The sequence below is a fragment of the Leptosomus discolor genome, chromosome 11 (assembly GCF_034619465.1).
Source record: "Leptosomus discolor isolate bLepDis1 chromosome 11, bLepDis1.hap2, whole genome shotgun sequence".
In the NCBI taxonomy this organism is placed as follows: Eukaryota; Metazoa; Chordata; class Aves; order Leptosomiformes; family Leptosomidae; genus Leptosomus; species Leptosomus discolor.
Genome location: NC_141401.1, coordinates 20,929,706 through 20,951,327, shown reverse-complemented (window position 1 = coordinate 20,951,327; position 21,622 = coordinate 20,929,706). Strand labels below are relative to the sequence as shown.

General features: G+C 38.0%; 1 protein-coding gene across 1 annotated transcript in view; it reads left to right on the top strand.

The window, feature by feature from the left end:
- The window catches only part of WDR72 (WD repeat domain 72), a 109,304-nt gene that overhangs the window by 81,703 nt on the left and 5,979 nt on the right, over nt 1–21,622 (top strand). The gene's annotated exons all lie outside the window — the stretch shown is intronic.

Here is a 21,622-nt window from a genome sequence, read left to right as displayed (position 1 = left end):
CAATGAAAAAAACATCTGATTAGCCTCCTATACTTGTGTTAGTATCAGAGAATAACATGGGGCCTCAGTCAGTGTGAAACACAGGCAGCTTTAAAAAAATCAGAACAATATATCCTCGGTTCCTAATGTAAACAGAAGCCACTGGTTTTAACCTGGACTTAATAGTGCCCCACAAATCAGGATTGTTTAGGTGACTGTAAACGCCTTACATTGCTCAGGCAGTGTTGGCTCTTTTGCTTAAAAGGAATGTTCCTAGGTATCATAACCATGGAGACAAGCATTCAATTTCTGCTAAAAGCAAATGCAGTGTAATAATGCTCAGGTTTTGCGAATATGTATTTTATGAAATCAGTAGCATCATGTCAGTGAAGAATGGAACCACATCTAAGTCATTAGGAAGATGGAAATTACGTTTTGGGAAAAGTAAATAACTTTGTTTCTGAGGGAAGCAGCACAGCAGGTACATTTTGGCTGTTATGCACAATGGGTTTTTTTCCCCTATCTTTTAAATGAGGCACTTCTCCCTGAAAAATCAGCCCTATCATTGCACTGAGAAGCCTGTGATAAAACTGATTATATTCTTTTCAGTCACTGCAGTTAAATGGAAAGGAGGTGAATCTTTTAACTGCTGCAATCTGCCGTCCCTTTTAAATCCTGTAAAGATGGCAGACATTTACGTTAAACACAGTGGATTGTTGGTAAAGTTAACCGTGTGCATCCAAAAGTGGCAGAATATGGACTAAGGTGCAACCTCAATCTGTGCTCTAATAAAGTAGCTGTTCATCTGTGGTCAGAGATCGTCATGAAAGACCTTGAGTTCCTTCACTTTATTTTGCAGAAAGGCCATCAGACAGCTTTGCATCATCTAACTCTATCAATCAAGGACCTCAACCACTGCTTTCTGCTGAAAGCTTTCCTGTTTGGCTCTGTTTCTCACAGACAGCTCAATAACTTGTCTGTGGAGCTGTGATAAATGTACCATGTGCTTCTAAACTGTCTCTTTAACACTAAACCGAATTTCAACTTGCAATGCTTGTGACTAATTGTTTTCATCAGAAATGTTTTATTTATTTACAATTACGATTCTATAGTCCCTGATTATCTCTTTTCATTTATTGTTTGGCAATGGTAACATTTGAAGGCTGCCCTGGAAAACGAGATTTTACTCTGTGAATAAACTGCATAGTATAAAGAATAAAATTAAAATGAACCTGTATGAACAAGAAATATAAATTTCCTATACTTTTTTTAACAAAGTATGTATTAAGCCGATTTTTAAATCTAATTTTTATTGTCTCTTATTCGTGAGCCAGTCCTCAGTGAAATGTTCCTGTGGGTTTTTTCAGTATATATAAACCAAGGCTGGTATCACACAACCTCACGCTATTTGGACACAATTGTCTGTTTTTGCTGAGGAGGCCCAAAATAGAGCTATTACAGCAAATGAATAACTTCTCACTCTGAAAGAAGGTGGTTCTTTTAGATCAGGTTGTAGGTCAATGGCAGGGCAGGTTAAGGAAACTCATATTGCAGCTGTCTGCAAATGAGCTTCCCTCCTGATACAATATAAGGAGGACTTCAAGGTTGGTAAAGGTTAAAAATTGGATTTAGGGACAAATATGTAAACTATGGGGAGGCAGAAGAGTTTTCGTAGTTGGACACAACTCCACAGGCAATTGCGTAGCTCATACATTTTTAGCACTTACAACTTACGGCCTTACAAAATCCAAAAGGGAAGACTAACATTAAGTGCAGTTTAACGATTGAGAACGTATGATGAATTTTGACAAAAAAAGCATGTAAAATGTGTTGTAGTAAATTAAGGCCCTAATAAAGAATGCAGGTAAAAGCCTTATGTTTGGGTTGGTTCCTTTAAAATAAAAGAAATTACTGCGGCATGTTTATCACTGTGATAATGTGCAAGTTCTACTTAAATTCTCAGCTGTTTAGTTCATGTGATTTGCAAAGCTGTAGTATGCATTAAGCAGCAAAGTAAAATGTAATCTTTTTAGGGGAAAAATAGCATGAGCAATTACTTCTTAACAGAAAATAAAAGCCACAGATGGCAGAATGTGGTTCTGACATCTATGAATGTGGCTCCTGTCAAGCATAATTGTGCTAAAAACTGGCAACTAAGACTTCAGTTTGTCCCAAAGTTAGATAAAACATGCCAAAATGAAGACCTAGTTTTCTACTTTTCTGTGTAGTGGTTTTAGTAGGAGAAGAAGAAAGAGCATAAGGCATGTTAATTGCTTTTGGGAATACTCTGTTCCAGGTTAAGAAGAATAAATATTGTACACTCTGGAAAGCATGTTGATTTTTAGTGAACAGGACTAATTTACACATTCCTCATTTAGAGCACAGAGGTAATACTAAAAATGGATCCTGTGGTGGGTGTAGTAAAAAATACATATATTGGGGTAATTCTCATTGTCCGTGTTGCTGCATAAATGTGCAGAATAAAAAAATAAAATGGAACGTCGTTGTTGTACTGCATGAAAGCAGGACAAGTGATGGACACCAGCAGCCTACCATGCATTAGCTGTCACTGCAGTGGCTCAGGGCAGAGGGTACATCAGATCACAGCTAGGAGATTTGTTTGACAAATTTAGTGTGCAGGACCTATCGGGAATGGTTTTCTGTAAGAGAATTATTTCATATTATTACAGTGCCAGTTGGGTACAGTAACCTTTCTGACTTCTCCTTCCCGTGCTTACACCCTTGCAAGCCCATAGTGAGATCCACTTTGTCGTATGCACTTTTTGCTACTGCTGGGGCAAAGTCAAAAAGTTTCTCTTGTAGGTGATCCCACTAGGTGTTAATCTCTTGAGTTCCTCCTCTCTCTCTTGCTGATTAAAGCATTTTCAGATGTTGGTTAGGAGACATCACCAAACTGTGAATCTAATTCCAGACTGCACTGTTCTGCTTCACACTTCTATCAGTAAACAATTAACATAAACCTAGCTGATTTATGTCACAGAAGATTCATCTGCTACCTCACAGCCTTGTAGGGACTTGTCAGGGGGAAATAGGCATGAAGCTATTGTGAACAACTTCTTGTTGACTTCCAAAATGAATTGTACTTTCATAGCTATAAACTAGATGATGGTTTGGGTTTTTTTTTCCTTGTATATTTTCCAAAGATCCCAGATATATTGCTTTCAAAGAGAGATGTGCCTTTGGACTACCAAGGCCCTGTTCAGGAGTGGGGAGTAGGGAAGGGCTTAAATAAGGAGCGTAACTGTATATTAGACACTGGTTGCCCACTATAGAGCTCAAGTCAGTTGTAAAGCAGAGTGAGTGTAATGTTTTTAAGGAAATCTAGCAGACTTCTAAAAATACACGTTATCTAGTAGCAGGAAAGAAATCAAAGCAAGAGTAAATGTATTTTACTGATGCAGTAAGAAATTCTTTCCCTTGTGGAAGCTACCACTGTCTTAAATACGTGAAGCAAAGCTACAGTCAGATTTTTTAGCAACTTTTATAATCTGTTTATAATCAAATTTTATTTCAATTGCATGCAGGCTGAAAGCACAGGAGCTGGTTACTGTTCCTTAATGAATGCACTAAGATTTAGAAGCTGGGTTCACTAACGATGAGTTTAATTGCTATCTACACACATTACTGAAGTCCCCAAATTGTATTCTGGGCACACACTTGACTCAGTGAAAAATTGGGAGAAATTATGTAGAGACAGTATGTAATTCCCCTTGGAAAGTCCTCACAAGTGCAGAGGGAGGACGTGTGACCAAGACAATCCCTTGTGCTAGCTACCCTAGTTATCGGCTGCTACAAGGGCTGTAGAGGCAGTGATAAATTTGCAGGTAGTCATCTGACTTGCCTTAATCAGCACCGATTAAAAAGATCTAAATGGTTCCTGGCAGCCCCTGGATCAGGAGGATCCCTGGTGGTATGCCAGTCACCACTGCAGAGATAAATTCCATCTATAAATGTCAGGGGGAACATTTCAGTCAAAAGTTGTACAGTGGCACTCAGAAGAGCTGATCTGCTGTGAAAGGTGTAAGAAGAATGTAAATAACATTGCAAATATTACAAAGTTTTTAGGTACATTGATTGTGGGGCCTTTTGGAGGGAGGTCATTTTCTTTTCTGTTGACTCTGAAAAGATGTGGCATAAATAAAGGAGAGCTTAAAGATAGGCAAGAAAAATTAACAGGCCTCTGTATAAGTGTAACTTTAAAAGCTGGTTAGTTTAAAGAGGAGATAAATAGGAAAGAATATTGTAGAAGTATACAGAATTATGAATTTTTTGGCAAAAGTAAATCAAGTACTTATTCTTTATCCTTTCTCGTAATTCAAGAACATGCAGACATGCAGCTAAACTGAAAGGTTCAAGCTTTAAAAAGCTTAAAAGACATGTTTCTTCATGATACCTAATGCCTCAGATTCCCCTTCAATGAAGTGGAGCAGCGTTTTTTCTCCATCTCCACCAACTGTTGAAAGTTTCCAAGTTCAGTTGCTATCTAAGTTAAAATTAGCTTGTGCAAAGTAATACAGAATTGAATAGAGCACAATAACTTGTCTGTAGAGTTTGTGAAGTAGCCTGTAGACTTCAGCACCTGAAGGACATCCTCCATAAAAGTGATTATAGTGACCTTAAAAAGATGTAGTAAAGTTCCTATAGCTTCTCTATTTCCTATATCTAATTGTGTTCACAGTGAAGTATTTAAATATGAGGAGAAGCCAAGCCGTTATCTTTCCATACAAATCAGATCTTTAAAAACCTCCCACAATGGTATTTAGAAATTTGGCCTTAACTTGCTGATTCATGCAGCATATAAGTAAACATGTAGATATATTCCTGCAAATTCATACACAAGCAAATGTAGCATAGCTGAGGAATGTGATGGCAGTTTGTGGAGCCCAGACCCAGCACAGAGTGAAGTCAAAACTCAGGGATGGAGTAGTGAGCCTAAGCCATTTGCACAGTGGAATCTAACTGGGTGAGAAAATGAATTCTGGTATACTGACCTCTCTTCTTCATGAACCATCTGCTTTATAACTCTTCTGAGCGGATGAAGTGATAAGGAGAAAATCGTTCTTGGCCTTAGATGTTCTAGGCTTGTCTTTTACTCACTGAGGAAGGAATACATTAGCTTCAATTTAAATAAATAAAAAAAAAATCTTATCTTAAAAGTAATTTTTGTTGACTTGTATTAAATGAGGTACTAAACAAGTGCATTATCAAAGTATATCTCTTCGAAGTACATCCTCTGAATGGGAACCATATAAATGCGAAGAGAAAAGACCTTAAAGGAAATGTTAGTCAGGTATTATATTTTGTGGTTAAAGACCGTCTAGGAGAAGCAGTAAAATAATCACTGTAGTGAGAATTAAAGTATGTCATGTTACACCTCCCTGTAAATATCACTTTAATTTTTTATGGCAGAGATTATTTGTAAGTTTATTTTATGTACTGCATAGCACTTAAATGTCACTGGATCTAAAACCCTTATCCAGGAAGCTCATTAGTTGAGCTGTCTTCATCTGTATATCTGCCATCAGCATCTGGTGAGAGGGCTGCTGCTGACCCTGCCAGACTTGGGTCATGAGGTCAGCAGGTCTCATTTATTATTCAAAATTGCTTTCTGACCTTTTATCAGCTGGGTCAAAGAATGCCGCATTCTCCTTGGTCGAATTTTATAGTGAAATCAGTATCATGCACAGATAATATGATTACCAATTCATGTGACTCTCATCCCTCTCTTTCAAAAAATGTACTCCCTTCAAGGCTGGTGAAGTTCGAAGAGTTGCCTGTACAAATGCATGTGTGCTTCAAGACCATGCATGTACCTTGTCGTCCTTGAGCAATAACACGTGTAGCTTCACGTCTAACGTATGCTTCAAATTGTGCATCTACTTTCCACTGTTGTGCTACTGAGACAGCTAAAGGCAGAGCTCTGTCGTTAACAGACGACCTCTCACTTTTACCACTCCCATTCTTTTGAACAGATTCCTTTTCAGTATTTATATATTCAATATATTTTCAGTGGTAACTGTATCTCCCCTGCATGTGTGTATCTGTTGAATATAGGAGAACTCAGAACTGTAAAGCAAGAAAAGCCAATAAATATGAAGATGGTTTTCTTGGAGATTCTGGACAGAACACTGAGAATCCAAAATATTTTAAAAATATTTTCTGATTATGAAATTTAGATCTATGGAATCAATGGCCAGAATGATTTCAGTCCCAAACAAGATCAAGGACCCTGGCAAAATTAACAAAGAACTGATGATTTGACATTTTTGTTCTATAGTAGATAAATAGGAAGCACAAATGATGTTACAGTAAGAAAAATTGGAATTTCTGAACACTAAACTTGGAAGAGAAAATTAGCCATCAGATCTTAACAAGCCATACTGCAATATGGAAAATTGGAAACCATAAATGGTAGATTGATTCTTAAAGGGAGTTGTGCAGTTCAGCATTATTCCTGTGGAATGATTTCATCCTTTTTAAAAGAAGGAGCCAAAGGTCACATTGGTCTTGCCCTTGAAGCAGACAATATGAGATGTCAGCTTGTGCTTTCTGACACTGCATATGATGAATAACCTTGACACAGTAATAAACAAATAACCTATATTAATGTTTATAAGCACAGTGAAGTATTAATGCAATATATACTTCAACAATATACTGTGAATATACAGCTTTCATGGAAATGGATTTCCTCTAGTAATACTGTAGTAAATTTATGGTTTGTTAAATATTGCTGTAAAACACATATTCTTTAAGTAAGAGAATGTATATGTGTCTAAAACATGGCCAACCATATATACATAAACTAAGAGAAGTACTTTAGATGTGTAGGCACTGAATTAAAATTATGTAAAAAGCTTGAACATCTATATTCATAGAAGTACTTAGATCATTGTGAATAGTTTATTTTTAGTGTTTCAAATACCCATAGTCAATCATATTTGTAAGCGAAGCTCTGTCACAAATCAGTATTCAGTAAGGTTATCAGCTATTATCTTTCGGTATTTCCGGTAGCAGAGAAAAATAATATATAATAATACTAGTACAAAGTCAAGGTGTATATGATGTTTGGTTGGAATGAGGTGTTTTCTTCCAGGTGTGGGAAGCTGGGAGTGCAGTTGTGGGGGGAGTTATAGACGGTGCAGCAGTCCTTTTAACAAATGTCTTAGCCTTAAGAACAGTCTCGTGTTCTTTACAGCTGCTCTGATGGCACATTAAGGTTCTTTGTGGTTGAGGGGTTTTTAACTGAAAATTAAACAAAGTTATTGGATATTAATGAAATCCAGTATTTCATTACACGATAGTACTTAGCCCTGTGCAGGATTTGAAGTGCATACTTTCTCTTGTTCATAAGTAATATCTGTATCTTGCAGGTTTTCTGTAATTTTATACATAATTTTTCTTCGCTTTTAACTAGACCCCATGCTCCCAAACAAGTAATCTATTTCTAGCATAGATGAGCTGTGTTGAGGTTTCTCAGTATTCTTTCTGAATCTTTTGGAAACATCTCCATGTGCTTTCACAGCTGAGTTAACCCCAGGTCCTACTTCAGCCTTTATTATTACACAAACTCTATTATAATCATGGTACAATAAATATTAACAGTATGTGACAGTTTGAGAAACACTTTCTATCTTCACACTTTCAAAACACCCCAGACATATCCCAGTGTACTTTACAAAGTGAAAAACCACATTTGTCATTCCTGCTTCTGCGTGTTATGAATGTTACGTGTCCATGAAAGATACTTGGCAGGAGGTGTGTATACAGAAGAGATCAAGGATACATTTCATAGTATCATAAAAATTATTCAAATGTTCTAAAATTTAGGTTGGAGAAATGTGGAGAATGGCATGTGTGGTGGTTTGGCCCTGTCCAGATGCCAGGTGCCTGCCAAAGCCACTCTATCACTCTCACCCCCTCAGCTGGACAGGGGAAAGAAAATAGAACAACAAGCACGTGGGGCAGACAAAGACAGTTTAATGAAGCAAAAGCCGTGCGTGGAAACAAAAGCAAAACAAAAGATCTTATTCTTTACTTCCCATCAGCAGGAGATGTCCAGCCACTTCCTGGGAAGTAGGGCTCCGGTACGCGTAGCGGTTGCTCTGGATGACAAACGTGAAACGAATGTGCCCCCCTTCTTCCTGTTTTCCCCAGCTTATATTGCTGAGCAGACGTCCTGTGGGCTGGAATATCCCTTTGGTCAGTCTGGGTCAGCTCTCCTGGCTATGTCCCCTCCCAAGTTTTTACCCACCCCCAGCCTACTGGGGAAATGTTGGGGAAACAGCCTTGATGCTGTGTGAGCACTCCTCAGCAGCAGTCAAAACCCTGGTGTGTTATCTAGCTACCACTGCACAGCACGGTGAGGGCTGCAACTCAGGCAGACCCATTACAATATGCCGTTGCTGTAGATGAAAGAAATCAAGTTTACAAGTTAGAAGTCAAAAGCAATTGTACAATAACGCTGCAGAGATTAAATGAGAAGAAAAATTTATAGAAACGAGTACTAAGTAGATTAGTGAAAAAAGTTTTATCTTCCGCTTTTAACAAACATTTAAGTGCTCGGAGATTGGCATGTCTTTATGTGTATCCATCATTATTCCTATCATTAAGCAGGGTTAAGTGCTAGAACTAAATGAACAAAGAGAAAGGACAATCCCTCTATTGTCTTTACATTGAATGTTAAGTGAAACTTCTTAAGAAGTGAAAAGTAAAGGGAAGAAAATGAATATACATCCAAAAGACTGTGCTGTACCAAAGAAATGAATAAAAAAGTCTCCTCTTTAGTGGGTGGCATTGTAAGAACAAAAAACAAGACGAGGAAGAAGGTGAGCCCTGACTATTCATTTGCACTCAATAGCTGTTTTCATGCACTGAACCAGACCAAGTGATTGGTTCTTCTAAACCACGTTTTCACTTTCCTTTAGCCCTGACTGACTGAGTGATTCCCTTGGAACAGAGCCTGAAGTGGCAGCTCTGAATGCAACTGTGAAAGCGTCGGACAGATACAGATGATGTGTTTTATAATAATACAACATGGTAATACTGCTGTAATCCAAATGCTATAAACCCGAATTTAACTCTTTACACTGATAGAATTATTTTAATCTGGTTTTTAGCCTTTTAGTTTTCCCTAGGAACAAAGAGTGTCTCTAAGTGAATTGACAAACCCAGGTACTAAGTGCCTTTCACAAACAGTGAATCTGTTTGCATGCTCTCCAAGTCCCACATAGACCCGTGTGCAAAACCTGGGGTGCCTATGAGTTTCAGTAGGCTTTGTGCATTTAATTAATTGTTGAAATTAGGTATACTGCTGTGCTAGAGCTGTGCAGTCTCCAAACATTTGACTAAGAAGGCTGAGGCTTTATTTTGGAGCTGAGAATTTATTTGGGTTATTTTGGAAAAGAATAGGCAGATTCCAGAGCACCATTTATATTCTGGTGAAAGTGAACTTGTCGTCTGCTCTTTTGAATGTAGTTATGGGAAGTCCTTTGACTTTTACAATATCTGTTCTAATCTTTTTTACATATCCATTAGAAATTTATATGCTGCTTGCTGCTTAGCCACCTTGGCCAAACTCAGGCTGTGGTACATCAAGAGCAGCCCTATCGCTTTTTTAGAAGTGCACCTAGTTAACACCGAGATGAACTCAGTGCCCCGAGCAGGTGGTGAGCATTCTGTGATTTATTTCACAAGGATGCAGTGTTCTCTGCTAATTGTGCTACAGCCATCGCACTGTGCTTTTGAAACGACAACAAAGGTCCTGCTGCACATTTGTACCTTTTTTGTTCCTTGCAGCGTTTCCACTTCACTCTCTTGCGAGCTAATGTGCAACCTCTAGTTGGCAGTTTTGTTTCCTGGAACACTGAATTTGTTTTTATCCTTCCGTATGTGGAGGGGTAGATATGGCTGTCCTTAGATTCACCTCTGATTGTGCAGACAAGCTAGTAGTTGAAAGCATATAGGAACAGAAACAGATCAACCAGTAAAAGAGAAGAATACCAGCAATACAACTGGAACTACCAGCAGGAGACAGGTGGGAGAGTCCCATGTGGAATTTCTTGTTGAGGACTGGATTATTTCCAAATAGTCAGTGTATGCCTGCCTTTTCTACGTGTGAGTTGGAACACAGATGTGCACAGATAAACACCCTGGAACAGGTAGATTTCAGAACACCTAAATAAAGACATTCCAGATAGTTTTAAGTAGTTATATTTCAAAAAGCACTAGAAATCTTTGCTTTCAGGATTAACAAGATCAGACATTAACAAAAAATCCAATTCTAACTAGTGACCTGGCTCCCATGAAAATACAGTCAGTGAATGTAATGCCATTTCACCAACCTTCATAATTTTGTGGCAAATCTTACGGTATCTTCTTTCTTTTCTGAAAGTCCCTGTTCTTATAGCAAAGTGATAATACGAAAGTATTAACTTTTACTAAAAGCAAAAGAAGCCCAGAGAAAATTACATGTTCTTGAGGAATAAAGGCTCAAAACTCCAAAAGGCTGACAGTTAAAAAAAAAAAATTAAAAAGAAATGAAATAAAACTTCTTTTTTTTTAAAAAAAAAAAAACCTTATACCTCTGAAGAATGGAGTCTTATGCTGAAAGTGGGCAGCACCAAAACTGATTGCAAACTTTTAAGCTTGGCAGCATTGAGCAGCATGCTCCTGTTATGTTTGACTAACCTGGTTTAAGCAAAGTGCAATGAATTTGACATTTAAAAAGCCCTGCCCCTTCTCCATCTAGGTTGGTTCTGCCTCATGTTCTTGTGTAGCACGTAAATGTACCCAAGAGAGCAGGGAGAAGCTCACATTTGTATTAATCCTTGGCTCTTCATACCCCTGTGGTGCTTAACTCCAGTAAGAATGTGGTCTTGTACCGTGTTTCACCTGTCAGCAGGAGATCACCCACGGTTTTTGGAACCATGCTTTTTGTTCCTCACAGACGTGGCTTTGCACAGCCCCTGAACCACAGAGAGACTTGTCAGTCACCTCGGTAGGTACCCATCTTCTTGGAAGTGCCCGTAGTGCCTGTCTTACCTGCGCGTTACCCATCTCAAAGTGGAGGGTCCAGGCTTTCTTGTCCACTTACAGATACCTCTTGCTGATGGTCTGAAGAAGGAAGTTGAGTGTAGGCAAATGGAGTGAAGGTGCAGTATTATGCAGGGGTCATCTTTTACTCATTAACTGCTTCACAGCTCCTTGCTTGTCTACTTATTTAAGGGAATGCCACATTTTCTGGAGACGTACCTTGTAGTGCTTTAAACAGGAGAGTGTTTCCCAAACCTGTGTCTCTTTTGTGGTAACTGACACAGATGGTCCATATTCATTATTAACATAATTATGTATCACCTATCAGTTCAATAATGCACCTTTCTGATACTTATACGTATCAACAAATATTGCTTATTAATTCTCAGAATAGAAAAGTCCAGATTATTTGCTCATATGCATCAGAAGTGTAGCTGCCTCAAAATTAATCTAGAATCGTGCTTCTATAACACAGCCCAGAGTCATTGTCCGTGTATGTAAAATGAATTTCCAGCCACCCACAAAGGGACAGCCACTCCTAGTAGCTGGTGTTTGGGAAAAAATACAAAATTATATAAATTTGTCGGATGCTAGTTTGCTGCCCTAAACACCAGTTCACTACAACTCTTTAACCATGTAACTGGAAATCATTAACTAAATCCTGTGCAGCCAAGAATCATGCATAATGTAACATGGCTACTGCAAACAGTTCGCTCCTGATCATTTAAATTTCCTTCTTGCTCTTATGGACATGAGGAGCCTGTATTTGAAGTAGTCCCTGATGAGATTGTACTTTTACATCCTTGGAGAATGTCCTTGTGCATATTTATAGTACAAAGCAGAAGGATTACATAGGTGGATTTTTGCTTTTATGGTATTAGCTGTAATCATTTAAAAAATACATACCTTGGCACGGTATGATCACATAGGCACACCTCAAAAATCTTTTGACTGTATGGAAAATACGTGGCCTGATGCTCTAAGCCTTTAAGTAATAATACTATGACTGGGTCATGTGCATGAGATAGCCGCTTTTAAACTGAACTTGCAATTCCGTCTGAAAAATAGGATTTCCATATCTTCTGTTAATTTTTACGAAGAGGATTTTAGTAAGCAGCCCCCTCTGTAGGGCAGCGTTTTTCCTACAGCACTGTCACGTTAGTGGTGAGAATAGATAGGTTACTGCATCAGCACTGCTGATCTTCCAAAGGGCAGTTTGTTGAAGAACAGGAACAGAAGAAGGAAGTGGACTTCGCAAATTAAAACCTGCATACCAGTTTCACTGCCAACCCTCTACTAGTCACACAGGACTATCCAATTAATCCATTACTCTTAGAAGAGGAATCCCTGTATATCCAGGTACAATCCTTGCCAAATATCTGGACACAATCATAGGCTTTTAGGATTACAAGTAACATAATAAAGGATAATGATAAAAAATTAAGCACACCAATACAGAATGCTTGGGTTAACTGGGCCTGCCATGTGCACTCTAAGGCAGCAGTCTGTTAGGTTTAAAGTGAGATTAAGGAGTTGTGTAACCTGCAATTATGCTGTTTTTCATTAAAAAAATAAGATGATTTGGCTCAGTAGGGCCTTCCTTATATTTACCTCTGTTTAATTGGATTGGGAACTGCTTAAACATCTTTGAGTTGGAGCTTATAAGAAGATGATCCCAGCTGTTTTTCGAAGCTTAAGACAGCAGGCAGACAACATGATCATGTCAAGACTCATACTAAAGCCTTAATCCTACTTTTTCATCAACTAGCACTACAGCTGAGTCTTTAACCTCCTAAGTACTAAATGTGCTTTGGATCTCTCACAGTACATATGCTGTTAAATGTTACTGTCTAATAGTATGAATTTTTGCTTCCTTTCTGAGAAGGACTTTAAAGAATATTCTCTGACGATCTGAATTTGGAGAGCTATAGTGTAAGCCTGTATTTTCAGTCCTTTTAAAAATACAATTTATAAGCTTGCACCTATTGAGGTCTGTTGTTCTCTATGGAGGTGAGGGATTGCATTGACCTGTACCTCACCTTGTTATAACGTAAAGCCTAGTATATTGGTAACTATTTTTCCTTCTGCTTGTATTGCTAGATCGAATATCATTTTATTTTCAATAGGAAATAAATGGCAACAGCTTTAGTTTTATTCAGGTCTTTTCCCTAGGAATTGTTAGCATGACCAAAACAAATTTTCCAGATTCCTATCCTCAAAACTTTCTAACCAGAGCATTATTTAGTCTGATAATCCTGGAGTTGCATAAAGATTCAATGTTCTAATTAATTTTTCCTGCGTCTGTTAATAGTATCCATGCAAAGCAATAATCTCTCTGCAACTTTCCTCTCTCTCTCTCTCTTTCTCTTTCTCTTTCTCTTTCTCTTTCTCTTTCTCTTTCTCTTTCTCTTTCTCTTTCTCTTTCTCTTTCTCTTTCTCTTTCTCTTTCTTTTTCTCTGTTTCTTTTTTTCTCTTTTTCTCTTTTTCTTTCTTTTTCTTTCTGTCGGGTAGTGCTCCTATTTGTCCTAGTGACACAGAGCTGCCAGCAGGAAAGCAAGCGTAGTTAATGCTCAGCTGCTCAAACCAGTCAAGCAAGCTAGCAAGTCCCAGCTGTGCTACTTGATGTTTTTTGATTGCACCTAGTCCTCAATCTGTGAACTGTTTTCTGGACTTAGATTCATCAAGCTCTGCCGCTTTAAAAACTCATGCAGGCAGGCATCCTAGGATATGCCATTATAAGCTGCTGCCAGGGGATCTTCTAGGAGATAAATGGAATCTGTGTGAAGTAAATTAGTGTGAACCAGTCAATCTATGTGTCAGCCTTGAGCCACATCCATGGGTAACTAGCTTGCTGACTGAAAAGTCCACTGTCTTTTGCCAATCAGAGGTCTCAGCCACCAGGAAGCAGTCCTATACAGCATTAGTTTCTTGGAATAATGCCTCTTTGACCAGCTAGTGAAACTCTTCAGCATACGGAACCGTACTGCCCGAGTTTACTTACTGCTTACAATTGAACTGAAAATCTTTTAAAGTCAGATAACATTTTAACAGTAGGGAGCATCACAGAAATGTGTTGGAAATAAGTACTTCCACTTCCATACAGCAGCCATTCAGCAGCGTCCTGCTGTGCTGCAGTTAGCTTTACGTCCCTATCAGTAATACATCTTCAAGGCCATAATGCAAAATAATAACAATAATCTGGCCAGAAGAGGTTAATAAAGAGGTTCTGTGTGTATTTTTTTCCCATGGATTAAGCGATTTGGACAGCTTTGATCGAGAGAAGGGAAGAGAATGCAAGCTATAACATTCACGTTATGTACAGGGATCTGTCAGTGTCATAACTGTGCTGCACACTTCTGTTTCATTTTGGCTTTAAAAGCAAATTAAGGCAATCTACAGCTAGAATTCCTCTGTAGAAATGGACAGAATCAGAATCCTCTGAAAATTCCCTGATTAATGATTTTAGACTTGAATAGCAAATCAATCTACTGTCATGAAAATAATAATGTCAATACTGTCAATAATGCAATTTTAAAAATACATATTTCTTTGCTTGTTTGTTGTTCTTATAGAAGCTGCTGATACACTGATAGGCAATTGTATCTGCAGTATGTACTCTCCCAAGCCGTTGATCTAATGTGCAGAAACCAGGGGGACCTTGCTATATATTTTTAGAAAATTGGACAGGTGAGGAGATGCTATACACTTTAATTAAAAAAAAAAAAAAAACAAACTAATTCTTTAGTAACTATCAGAACTGAAATTTGGCCTTCTTTACTAATTCCCATAAAATTGTTTTTCTATTGCCTCCCAGTTAGTAGTTGAAAAAAAACAGAGAGAGGCATAAATAATGTTCATCAAATGATTCAGTCTTACACTGCGTTTGGTTAAAATATGCACTAACACACATTTAGGGAAATTGGAAAACAGAAATTTTGGCTTTCTAGCCAGAGAGGACATTGAGAATAAAAAGCAATGTATAATGATAGAAGAATTAGTGAAATACAGTTTGGGCTTACATTTTCCTTGTTTAAATCCTCCTGAGTTTTACAGAAGCATATGCTTCAGAGCTGTGCAGTAAATGTGTGGGATTTTATGGGAAAGTATTTTATTTCTTGCAGCAGAACCCACTGAGACAAATTTAACTAGTTAGGTGGTTTATTATATATACTACATAGAATACATGGACAGGTTCTGGTATAAATCACCACTAAGATCAAGACAACTGCTTTAAAATTGAGTGAATGTTTCATTGCACTAATGAAACAAAAATGGGATGTCCTTTGAGAGCATAATTTGTTATGTGCCATTATATTTTAGTTGAGAGAAGTAGGGAAGTCCCTCTGGGTGAATAAAACTTCAGGGTATGTTGGGAGAAGAATCACTGGAAATTTCAGGTTTCCTGTCTGGAATAACGCTGTCCTCAGCTATGGGGAAGGAATTTCGCAAGTTTTTTAATTTAAAATACGTAAAAATCGTAAAAGAAATTTCACACTTGCAGCAGGAAAAATGCTCTTTAGTTGCAATTCACCTAGCGAGTGGAATGAGCTTTGTTTGCATGTGTCTTCACAGACTGCAAGAGCAAGCTCAGACTTCCCCAGGCACGTGGGTTAGTATTTCTGCAAACTGAACTCTGCAATGTAATATCAGGTCCTGCCTCTGCATTCAGTGTAATGGATTTAAATTGCTGTAGCTTCCAGTTTGGCTTGTTCCATGCTGGCTTATTTCAAGGACAGTTCCAACTATTGTATGCTGCAGCATTCACTTTGGGCTAATAATGTATTCCTCCAGGTTGATTTCTTAATTTCTCTTCTTAAAATTAAAATGTAATGAAGACTGGGCCAGTGTGATATTTAATCATCAGAAGATAACAACCAGCCATTCGCAGTTAAATGACAACTACATACATCAGTGCAGGTTTTCTTAAATGACACTAAAAATTATGAAATGACCAGCAACTGATGTCTTCTGTCAGTGAGATGAATTAGTGGTTTATATGGCCTGAAAAATGGTTTGGAAAAAAATAGGGTTCAGTTCAATAAGGACAAGAGCAAGGATCTAGACTGAGGTAGGATTAATCTTCTGCAAAGAGACAGGATGGGGAGGAAATAGCGAGGCAGCAGTTTCTCAGGAAAGGATCTGGATCACAAGCTAAGCATGAGTCACCAGCATTCACGCAGTGACAACAAAGACAAAGACTGTGCCAGGACCTGTAAATGAGAGTATCACCTGCAGAACCTGCCGAGGGGCCCCTGATGTTTTCAGGGGCACATCCCAGCCTACCTGATACCTGACTCCCCGCCTGCTGGCCCACTGCGCAGTGGAGAGCGCTGTCACCGTAACGGCAGGATGGCTGCTCCACCCGGGCTGGTGTAACTTCATTGCCTGCTTTTTCCATTTCTAGGTGGTTGTGGTGAGTGCTGCTAACACCTCACTTGCCCTTTCATGGATAATATCCGTGAAATAATCATATCCTTTTAGGTTGGCATCAAAGTATGGGGAAAAAGCAAAGTAGGGTGGTAGTCCTCAACCTGGAACAGGGATGGTTGCAGGGATAAAACGAAGGACAGTTCGGTCACAAGCACCATGGAGGGTGTGCAGGGCTTGTACTCACGCCTTGTCTCATACAAGAAGAAGTTTCACATCAAGCTTACAGGCACATGCACAAACAAACCAAAGGAGGTGCCTGCCTACGTGGTAAAACAATGGAGCTTGCCACATTAAGGCAAGTTAGGGTGCAGAATGTTAAGGATGGGAAAATTCTGCATGTTTAAGGGGAAACTGGAGAAGTTTGTGGAATAGAAATCTACTGTGCTATTAAATGTAAAAAAAAAAAAAAAAAAGTTTTGGATTTCCCAGCGTTTCAGAGTGGAGTTTAGGAGAAATTTCTGGTGAAGTGTTACTGTATGGTTGTTGGACTCGCAGCACTGATGATACCTGGTCTCAGTAAGTGCAGCTGGTTTTATGCTTTTTATGATATCTATGAAACGTGCTTTTTAAAATAGCGCTCAAAGCATTTATTGCCCAGCTCTCCATCAAGCTGCTTGGGTATAACACGGTAAGTGCCTGCAGATCCCGTACATCCCAGAAGTGACATTGCAGCATGATTGTTTCATCCATTAACAAAAAAAAAAAGTTGTTTTCCTTTACAGCTTGTTTTCATGCAGTTTTATCTAGATTCAGGTTGCTTTGTATTCTGTATTGGACCTTAAATGTATTTGTCACCTATAGGCTATCTTGCTGAATGTTTTTGACTGAAAAATAATTTTTGTTGCCTTATCCACTTGTTTTGAATGACAAATAGGTTCTTGTTTTCTCCTCAGATAGACTGTCTTTAAGTTACTAATCCACCTTACCAATAACAAAGGCATCTTATCAGAAAACCTAACTGGTTTGTTCACCTGTGTTACGCAAACTTCTTTCTCCACTGTTTCTGCCCTCTGAAAATAGGTATGCAGAGCGAGTTATTTAGACTTTAGGTGTGATATTTCCAGAGTGCTTTTCAGAGTTTAAACAAAACATGTAGAAATAAATTATAGTGCTGAGTTGTTGCTGTAATTAGTGATTAGTGTACATGCACAAAGAACAGCTTATCACTGAACAGTTCATTCACATAAAGACTGTTCTTTTGTAGACTGATCACCAATCAGCCTGTGATTTCTTTTTGGAAATAATTTGGTTTTATTTAGTGGAATTTGAAATATTTTGAAACTATTTACATTAATGGTTCATTGAATACTATGATCCTATGACATTCTTTTACTATTCGAAATTCTATACCTATTTTTTAATGTTTTTTTTTCTGTTTCAATAATGTAAAAGAATGGGTATCAAGTTCAGTAAACAACTCTTAGAAGCTTATTAAGATGTATCAGAAAAAATTACCACAGTTCTCAAGATTGATCCTGTACAATGCAGATTTATGTCATTTTTATATGTTAAGTTCAAGGTCATTTGCCTCAATGAAATCCATCCTTTTGCCTTGCCTCCATGCTAACAAAGATAAATTCTACTGGCCATGTAATAACTGAAATTACATTTCACTGAGTAGAAAGAAAATGTCATTTGAGTTATTATATCAGAAATTGTTGTTTCTTAACTTTTTCTCTGACTTGTGGATTTGGAGCTTATTTATACTCCAGACATTTGCATCACTTTGGCTACATAAATTTGCTTTCAGATGAAAGCAACAGTAATTTTAAGGTCCATTTAAATCCACAGTAGGACAGAGTATCCTCAGAATTAATAAAAATCACAGCTGATGTTGAAGTAGCTTCAATTCCATCAGCATCGTAGGTATAAGCAATTAAGAACAATATTTCCCCTATTGACATTTGAACTTAAAATCCTATTGCCCTAAGGGAAAATACAGTAAGATACGTGTCAGTGTTAAGATTTTTTTAATATTTTTTTCATTATTACATAATTCCATGTTTCACTTTCACTCTTTATTTGGGCCAGACTGTTCTTTCCTTGTTTTTAACTTTTCAATTCCCTTTGTTGTTCTATGATATTTTTAAGGAACCTTTCTCTTCAAATTGAGCATATAACATGTGATGTTTTAAAAAAGAAAGACCTGAAGGTCTCTGCCTGGACTCCTTTCTTGCTCACTGTGTACACTCATTGTGTAACTTCATAAACTGGGGTTTTGTGAAGTTTATTTGCCGAAGTTTTGTCTAGGGAGTTATGTGTACTTCTGAGCAAGTGACAGGGCTAAGACACACATCCGCCATGGGCACCAGTGACCTGGTCCCAGCCTGCCCCAGCCTGTCTCCTGCGTTTCTGAAATCAGTGTTTCCCTCCCTTCACTTTTTCCTGCTGAACCTCGTTCTGCATCAGCTCTTTTAAAACAAGTTGTCTAGAGGTCTGCCTCTCCATCCCTGTGAAAACCCTTTCCATCGTGCTTTCCACTCCCTTCAAACTGTTCCTAATGGCTTCTTGCCACCAACTGTGGGTGCAAGTGTATCATCATTGGGTTTGGTCATTTCTGAGCCATACCAGCTCTGCCTGCGATCCCTTTTTTCTCATTTTTGTCTTTCTTGGCTTTCAGTGACTCCATCCTCTCCTGAATCGCCTCTAGTCTCTGCAATCTCTACTCAAGCCTATCAACTGGAGATCCCCCTGCTTTGTCCAAGGATCTTGCTTGCCTCTCTTGGTTTCTTTCTTGCTCACTTCACACCTTCCTTCTGATGTATCTCATCTGTGTATGGACCTGCTTCTACCTGGGTTTTATTCATTATGTTCTGAGTTACTTCTCAGCTGAACCTTGTACCTTCCCTCAAAATGCTGCTCAGCTCTGCTTTGCTGTAAAATCAGGCAGGTTAGTTTAAATTATATGACTTATACTGACGTGGTCTGGGACAGAGCACTTGAACAGGTTTGTCCTGATCCCATTCAAGAGCAGTTACAGCACAGACTTCCAGCGAGGGAAGTACCTGCCGTCTCCTGACTGGGACCAATGCTTAGTGCTGTGAAAACCCTCCTTGGTTCACACTATGAGAGTTCTTTACTGGGTGAAAACCCACCATTTGTTTCAAAAGGCTGATTCTGAATGTTTGGTCACTGCTGTGTTTTTAGAGATGACAGCTCTAGTGATGTTTCTCTTTCTCTGCAGAGGCATATCCCTACTTTTTGTTTTCTCCCTTTTTCACAGTGTACTCTGTTGGAAATTTTCCTATTGCTCTACTTCAGAGTAGTTCTGACTTTTAAATTCATGCAGCTGTAATGACTCAATCTTAGCACAGTGGAACTGACTGCTTAATGGGAAGAACTGTTCTAGAAAGAATGTTCTAATAAATTTAGTACAAAACAGGTTTTTTGAAAATATGCGTACTTGTATTTTCCAATTTTTGTTTTTGGAGTGTGAATCCTGGCCTTCAAAGTGTGTTTGAAAATTATTTAGATGTTGTAAAAGCACAGATATCTTTGAAGACATTTCTTCCTGCTCATGCCGTAGCATTTTCCTGTGTCAGCAAGAACATTTGTTATTTATTGTAAGTTGTTCTTCAGTGTCAACTCACCTCATTCAGATTGTCATGTCAACACTTCCATGGCAGAGACAAGAACTAAAACTCCTCTTCACGTGGATAAGTTGACCATTGATACAAGTGTACTGGCTTTTTGTAAGCTTAGAAAATGTAACCAGTGTTCATGATTTACCTGGGCAGGGTTTTATATACTGGTTAGTTGCCATCCAAAGTGGATTCTTTAAGCAAAATATACAGTTTTGGGTTTTTTTTCAGGTGAAATGCATGGTCTCACTATCATAGATTTTGTTATTTATTATGTTTTAATATTGTATTTTCAAGGATCTAATTCCACAATTGTATTGAAGCCCTGATTGCTTCAAATGGACTCTGTAGATGGAGGAGTCGAGAATGATGGAACCTTTTGGCGACCTGAGATCAATAGCTGCGAACCGATGGGAGGCACAGAGCTCTGAAACAGAATATGTGTCTTTTGAGCTCTTCCTGTCTGAGTAATGTCCTGAGGCCTTGTTGATTCACTCATAATTTTGGAAAATGTAAATGACTGTTTAAATTGAGTAGTCCTTCACCAAATATTCATTTGGTAAAAAAAAAAAAAAAATCCATCAAAATTTATAAGGCAACAAATTTTTTATTTTAAAACACAAGGCAAAACTACACAGAGATTGTGTGTAGCCGTTGGTACCCTCATCCACGTGGAAGTTTGGAACCTTACTTAATTTTCTAGATATTAGAGAAAGTTAAGTATTTTCTAGTCACTACTATTTTCCTAAGAAATGGAATCAGCTAAGAGTTTTAATGGACTGAAAATTTGGGATTTAATCTTTACTGTACTATTCTATAATACATTGATTAATAATTATACTTTATCTTCAAGATATATTTGTGGCTCCATATGGAGATATGGAGCAGAAGAGAGGGAAATGGACATTGACAAGGGAAACACCTCTCTTCTCTTTAGGAAAAATTATGTTCTAAATTTGTTCTAAAGCCAGGTGAATTACGAAGTCATATACAGACAAATAATTGTTTCCATGAAAATATTTTCCTGCTCTGACATGAAAATGTTTTTATCAATTAAGTAAAGAAGAAAAATCGAATTTGGTAATCCCTAAACTGCAACTCGGTCTGGTTTATACTGCACTTTGGAATTATCACTGATTTTATTACACACTCTAGCTTGTTATATACAACATATTTTCATCTTAAAACAAACACCATTTCTCTCCCTGGTGAGTGACTCCAGCAATCACAAAACCACCTAATTGACCTTTTATATTGTTTAACGGCTTCTTTGGTGAAACAGACAAGCACTTTTTATGGCTTCTAAATTATTTTAGGATTCTATAAGAAAAAAAACGTTCTTTTTACTTCAAAGCGTTCACTTTTAAGCCAATGCCTCAGATTTCTCCCTGAATGAATTCTTGTCCATGGATTTTTCAGCTGTGCTGTGGTTGCATATAAGTACTTCGAGCTTCTGTTTTGTTTCAATCTATTATTTGTGTTTACAAATTATGTCTTCAGCACTGAAAGCTCTGCAGAAAACCAGGAAGTGTTTGTTTCTGAATACATTACCTTTCTCCCTCCCCGTTTTTGTTCTT